Source organism: Amblyomma americanum, chromosome 8, assembly GCF_052857255.1.
Source record: "Amblyomma americanum isolate KBUSLIRL-KWMA chromosome 8, ASM5285725v1, whole genome shotgun sequence".
Taxonomy (NCBI): Eukaryota; Metazoa; Arthropoda; class Arachnida; order Ixodida; family Ixodidae; genus Amblyomma; species Amblyomma americanum.
Genome location: NC_135504.1, coordinates 52,233,608 through 52,240,686, shown reverse-complemented (window position 1 = coordinate 52,240,686; position 7,079 = coordinate 52,233,608). Strand labels below are relative to the sequence as shown.

General features: G+C 47.8%; 1 long non-coding RNA gene across 1 annotated transcript; it reads right to left on the bottom strand.

Moving 5' to 3' along the window:
- Nucleotides 1-1,652: 1,652 nt before the first annotated feature.
- Nucleotides 1,653-5,843, bottom strand: LOC144100651 (uncharacterized). Its single transcript, XR_013307777.1, has 4 exons — nt 5,756-5,843; nt 3,523-3,613; nt 2,390-2,470; nt 1,653-1,737 (listed from the first exon to the last, which is right to left on the bottom strand). It is a non-coding gene; the product is annotated as an uncharacterized LOC144100651 (long non-coding RNA).
- Between the last annotated feature and the right edge of the window lie 1,236 nt (nt 5,844-7,079).

Sequence of the window (7,079 nt, the reverse complement as noted above, 5' to 3'; positions counted from 1 at the left end):
AAATTTTATGCAAATGGTGGTCCCGTTAAAGGGTGTCCCATGTTGAAGGCCGCTGCCAAGCACTTATAGTGTAACGGATCGAAAATATCGGTATCAATTGAGGCGCTACGCGCTCACTGTTGTTATAGTGTGGTCACGTGGTTATTGTTTTGGTCAATTTGACCTTCATTGCCGACGGACGCGTCCTTGACAAACGTAAGTGCTAACGCTCTTAAAACACGAGCGCTGACTTCCGCAAGGTTTTGTTCGTCTCAAGAAGCACATTTACATGGCAAACGAGTGGTCGGTTAGGCCGAGGGAATTTTTTTCGCTTTGCTCTGATTTGCGCAAAACTCTGTATAATGGCATTGCATTGGCAGTCACTCACCTGTCCGTCACAGTGAGATGAATGCAGCGACAACGATGGCAGCATGTTAGGACCCTTGCTATGATCACGTGACGCAGGTATTTCGCACCATCATGTGGGATCCGACAGTGCAAAACAGTCGGGACTGCTTCGTGGCTCTGAAGAAGGGGGAGTTTAGGAAACGGTCATCAGCCGAAATGTTTAACAAATAACTCAGACATATCACACCGAACAACGAGAGCGATCGTGCAGCAAGCAGTGAGCGGCGTAATTTTTGCATTTACTCAAGCCCACTCTGTGAACACACTGTGAACGAGATCCCGCATTGTGCTTATGACACTCATATCGATGAATTTCGCTGAAATAAAGGCATCTTTTTCTCTTTTGCGCGATTCACTTAAAAACCGCGAAACGACTCGGATCAGTTTTTTGAAGCGCTTTAAGTTATAATGTTAGACGAACAGCAAACATGGGGAGTGGTTTTGGAGGATTACGAAAACAGCATTCAGCCAACGATCCTGTTGACAGCAGTGGTGGGCTAGTGGTTGAGCATTCGCCTCGCATGCGGGAGGCGCAGGGTTCGATCCGCAGTGCCGCCGGGTACCTATCGAAAATACAATGGGTACGAGCTTTCCCTCTCCTCGTGCTGGCTTAATCAGGGTGAAATGCTTGGGAAATAGGTCTTTGGCCCCACTTTGAGCAAACGAAAATACCTTGTGCCATGGCGCTCCTTCGCCGCAGACTTCCTTGCGCCATAAAAATTCACTATCATCATCATCGATCCTATTCCAGAATATTTGTGCTTACATACGTCATTTGACGCAATATTATGCCGCATTTTACCAAGTAGCCAGGCATTACATATTCCATATGAGCCTTGCGTTTTACTCAACCGCACAATCGCACGCACGAACACACGCACGCATCAAAAAATGTCTCTGTGGTAATGACTATTTTGTTTAAGCAACGCGGGAGTATATTTTTCAAACTCGTTTTGAATTCAAAGTCGAGTGTATTCTTTTGTCAGTAGACTCTGTGAAACCGGACGTGATGCAAGCGGCGTCAAAGGTTATTTCATGCATGACGCCCATCTTGTGTTTCTTGCATACTGTTTGCTGGTCAACGAAGGAGTGGTCTTGTTGGAGAAGTGCCAATGGAGTCCAGCCCATTTCGCCGCGACGTCGAATCGAGCAGCAATGCACACGAATGGTGTAGGAGGTGCTCGATAGTTAAGCACGAAGGTTTGGTCCTGTGCGACAGAGTTCAACGTGCAGGGAGTAGCAGCGCCAATTATACTTACAGGTCGTTATCCTGCGGCATGCGTAGCACCGTGCAGGACGCTGCAGTTCAGGTCGAACAAGCCGAGTACGACGTCAACAGGCGGCAGTTCCCTGCGAAGACAGCGCGTACGAATATGGCCGCGTGTGTCCAAAAAAATATTACTTTCAAGCCTTGAAACAAAACTTGAAACGTGCAGTCACTCCGAGAAATGCACTCTGCATATAAGCCCTATCGTGTCAGACAACTAGAGCAGAAGTGCTTCTGAGTGCCGCCCACTCGATCCGGACCAAATACGCCAAGCGATGAAGTAAAACGCTTATTAACAATGGGTTCATCTATAGCTTGTATCTCTCTCCCAACAGCTACAGCATGACAACGATAGGCCTAGCGCATCTTTGTGCTCCATTTTTCTCGGTGTTGAATGAGACCTCATGAAAAGAGATGAATGGTCATGTTAATACAGCTGCCCGCTAAGCTTCTCAGTTCCTGCAAACAAGCAGCCATGCTTCGTGAAAGCAACTATTGGCACTGTTTACAACAAAGGTGATGTCCCTGACAGCTACTGCCTGTAATGTCTTGTTTAATGCTGCTGTAATGGCACAGAACTGTCCTTGTTGAGCACGCTTGATGGTGAGTGTTCCGAAGAATGTACAACGTATGGTAACCCACCCATCATAACAGCGCTCGTACAGAGAAATGGTGCATTCCGGACTCCCATGTCGTTCGGAGCCACAAACTTATGCTTCGTGGCTGAGTACTTACTTGGACTTTTTTGACGGTCAAGAGGTCTCCGCGGGTAGAAGGCCTGTCGGTTTCATTCCGGACGCTGGCTGAGACTAGTGCCTGGAATAAATACAGTTACGGATGCAACACTTCTCAGCAGTACCGTAAAATACCGAGCATACGCCCATGCTCGAATAGCGTCCATTCCTATTTTTGAAAATTCTATTTTTGCAAAAAAAAGGTGCAAATGCCAATGCGATTATGTCCCGTATCCGGGAGTTGTTCAAAAACATGAAAACAGTATGCCAAGCGCCCACCATTCGGTATCTTTGTGAAGCTTATAGCTGAGGTAGAGGAGGGGTGTGAACGCGGCAATGAGAACATGCAGACAAGGCACGGAAGCCCAACGTGAAGCTGTTTCGAAGAGATACCAACAAAGGGATTGGACAGAGGGATGCGAAACGACTCGCATCAGTCTTTTGAAGCGTTGAACTTGTGTTAGGCGGACGTCAAATGTGGAGAATGGCTGTGGGAAACTGCGAAACGAGCATCCAGCCAACGAAACTGTTCCATGGTCTATGTGTCTCTTTCGCGAAATTGGCCCAATATTATGCCGCATATTATCAACTAGCCAGCCATTGCGTATTACACGTGAGCCTTGCGTTTTACACTGATCTACGTAAATAAACACGCACGTGCGCACGTACATCAAAAATAATTTCTCTGTGGTACTGGCTATTGCATTTAAGCAACGCGAGAGTAATTTTTCGATTTCGTTAATATTCTTTTGACGGTATGGCCTCTATGCAGGCAGACGTGAAGTTACCGGCGTCAAAGATAATTTTATGCATGACGGTCATCTTATGCTGCTCGCATACTGTTCGCTGGTCAACGAGGGAGTGACCCCGGAGAGAACGGCCAATGGAGTCCAGCGGATCCTGAAAACAATTCCGCCCCGCCGTCGAATCCAGCAGCAGTGGGCATGAATGGTGCAGGTTGAAGTCGCAAAACAGTGTTCAGCACGCACAGCGCTTTATGCTCGTTAGTTAGGCAAAAAAGTGCTCATTACGAGAAGGTTCTCGTTAAGAAGGTGCTCGATAGTTAAGCAAGAAGGTTCGGTCCTGTGCGACAGAGTTCGAAGTGCAGGCAGCAGTACCGCCCATCATACTCACTGCCCGTTATTCTGCAGCATGGGTAGCACCGTTCAGGACGCTGCAGTTTAGGACGAACAAGCCGACTACGACGACAACTGGCGACAGCTTCCTGCGAAGACAGCGCGTACGAATATAGCCGCGTGTATCGTAAAAAAATTATGGAGACTCTTAAGACTACGTACATGGTTTGAATGCGACAGAATTTTTTCTATATTTCTATTTCCTGTTTATTGTTTACTCTATTATTTGTTTACTATTTTTTCTCTTCCTTTATAGTGACACGCCTACTCAGTAGCATACAGTCGTAAGGCAACGCATATATACTAGGTTTACATATACGTTCGCAAAGGAGCAACGCGGTTTTGTGGCCCATGGATTGCGTGCTCGACTCCGCAGTTTGAAAGTCCTGGTTTAAGGTCGCCGCGCCTTTTAAAGAAATTATTTTTACACCACGGTGACGGCATGCGAGATTTTTCGCTACAACATTTGCGGTCAACAGCACCCTGTTTCGTTCCCGATAAGCTGTATAATGCTTTCCCAATAATACAGGCGCCGAAAACTTTCCCGAAGGCCGAGCTAGAACTCTGCATTGCATGCCACTGAACATATTTTTGGATCCCTAGCTCTCAGTTTTTCCTCTCCATCGAACACTGAGCAGGAACTGTTGTGTCCGTTCTGGGAAGATGCCTGCACTACAACTGCCAAGAGGAAGGCACTCGGCAGCTGCAGCGGCAGAGCCGACACGCGCCGGGAGTCGAGAGCGCCAAACGTTTTGGGCCCGGACCGTTCCCTGCCTGCTCTACCCTGCCTTTGCAACCGACATTTTCCTCCAAAATAAAGCCAGTTTAATATTGGCAGAGGGGCGGGCTATCCGGTGAATTTTAATTTAACTTTTAGTTTTGTTCTTTTTTTATACTGACACGAACTATATACTTCTTTGAATTGCTAATTTAGCACGTACGAAGCACGTACGGAGACCGACACCAGCTTTACGGATCCTGCTCCATTTCCTCCGACATTGCAAATGACGACTGCATAAGCAACGTTAGCATAAATGTCTCGCCGTCTACCGATGGCCAACCACCAAGAGAAATGAGGCCTGATCAGGATAATCAGGCCATCAGAGCGGGAGCACTCAGGAGGTGACCCCGTTCCTACTTAGAGTCACTGGATGCTGCTCAGAGCGATTACTCCTGCTAAGCCTTTGTGCTCTTGTACAGAGCAGCTCCTGTGCTGCTGAGCGGACATTGGACGTCGTGAAAAAAATATTAAGGGTACACTTAAGCTCCGCTGTAAGGGCATGGCATGATAGCGTAACGCGTTTAGTGTCCATGTATCCAGAATTGTTCATTGTCTGCTTTGCATTCATAGATCGCCAGGTGTCCTCATACTACAACTGGCGCATTGGTATTGGGGTTAAAAGATGCGCCACTGCCCCGCGATGGCAGGTAGCTGTTCCCAAGAAAACCCAGACTTGGACAGCAATCCCGATCCGGCATATGAGCGCAGGGAGGCAACCCTTCAAGCACAGCCACCGGTGGAGCTGGTGAGACTCAGGTTGCTCTTCCGCAGCCACGCCTCCCGACCAATCAATCATTCAGTTAACTGGCGCCTGGTACGGTGGGCAGTTTGATAACAATCAATCAGTGACATTCAATATACCCGCACAACTCCCGCCGGCAGGCTTGCATTTTTTTTTTTTGCTATGGACGGTCTTGCCACCGTCAAAGGCGTTCGCCATTGTTTGTCTATGGCAGTCTTCAGTGCTCGATGCGAGAGATGAAAATTCTTCAAGAGAAAGATGTTGGCACACATCTGAAGAATGGACCGTTAGCTTCAATATTTTCATAACAGTACGTTACACTTTTCTAATATTGAAAACTTTTTGCCCAAGAATGCAGGACATGATAGACTGTCTACAAACAATGCAACCATAATCCTTTTGAAAGAGGCATTTGCATTCTACCACATAGGCGATAAAATTGTCATATTCAGCATAGAGTCTGCACTGAAGGCTCTGAATTCAACATGTAAGCCTCGGCACAACTTCTGGCGCAAGCAAAACAACAACAAGCAAGAAACGTGACAAAAAAACAAAACAAACAAACCAACACTAGACACAGACAGACAAAAAAACTTCGTTTCTGAAAGTGAGTTTTCGACAACTAGACACAAAGGAGACACAAGGGAATGTATTGCTTAGCTAAAAATGGGAGAACGGCCCATGTATGCAGGAGTTGTAGACGCTTACCAAGGGCTATTTTCCTCGGTCCGATGTGCGTTGCCGGAGCATGGCAACGCAGAGATATTCTTCGCACCGGGCTGCTTCGGAAGACGCCTCCTTGCACCGCTGTTTCTGCCACCGGTCGAACCAACACGAGACCCGAATCCGAAAGATGCAGCGGCGTGACACACGATGCCGAATGCCTCTTCCGCTTGCCTCCATGACAACGAAGAAACTGCGTCCTCTTACGCGGCATATGTAACAACGGAAATACGGTCAAGAATAAATCCAAACGTTTCCTGATGCGCAGTTGCTATTCACGCAAGCGCAAAGGAAAAAAAACGCGAAGACGTCACTACTGATTTCGCCTTAACCACCTTCGGTTTTGTGGTTGGTGCAAGCGAATTCACCCCGCATTAGATTTCAACGAGGACGCCACCTTTCTTTGACGACTCAGTGAACGACAAAAGTCCACTACGTGCGCATAGAAAAATAGACCCGTTAGCGAACACAGCTTCGTAATACGGCGGAGTGGCAATGAGCGGAGAGTATACTCACAAGCTATAGGAACAAGACATCGATTAGTTAACACCAACTTTGAACTCTGTATGGCAGCGATTCTTTTTTTCTTTTCCTCTTTTTTGCATCAATCCCGTTTACACATTAAGTTTGGAACACCATGTAGTTATAACACCAGAATGCCTGATATAACGCTTAGGTCTCTACCGACGAACAGATGTGCTACCCTTGTGCTTTGTGCCCCCAGAACTAAATTTCGAACCGGGAGGCACTGTGCGTTTTTTTTGGGGGCAGTGAAGGGGTGTGGAAATCTTGATCACCTGGAGTTTTTTAACGTGTACTGACATCGCACAGTACACGGGCCTCTAGAATTTGGCCTCCATCTACAGTCGTACGCCACGGCCGGGATCGAACCCGCGTCTTTCGAGTCAGCAGCCGAGCACCATAACCACTGAGCCAGAGCGGCGATTGCCACAATTATTACACACCTTTAGTGTGCCGTGTACCTTGTTACCCTTACCGGTACCGGAGGACCGGGTGTCCGCACGCGAATCCGCATGCGCGAATCACCTTGACGGTGCCAGATGGCGCCTGGTACACGGAAGCTAAGCACGCGCCTGCCGTATCGGGACCAATCAGTGCGTGCTCTCCGGTGGTGGGCGGGCTCCTGCTTCTCCGGTAACGGTAACGTAAAGACGGTACACGGTACGCTGGCGAACTGTTGGCATAACCACCAAGAAACATATCCGGCACTGTAAAAACTGCGAAAGTGACTAAGAAAAGGCCACCGTGATAGCTATCGAGGAACAAATGAACAACTGTAGATGTTGGA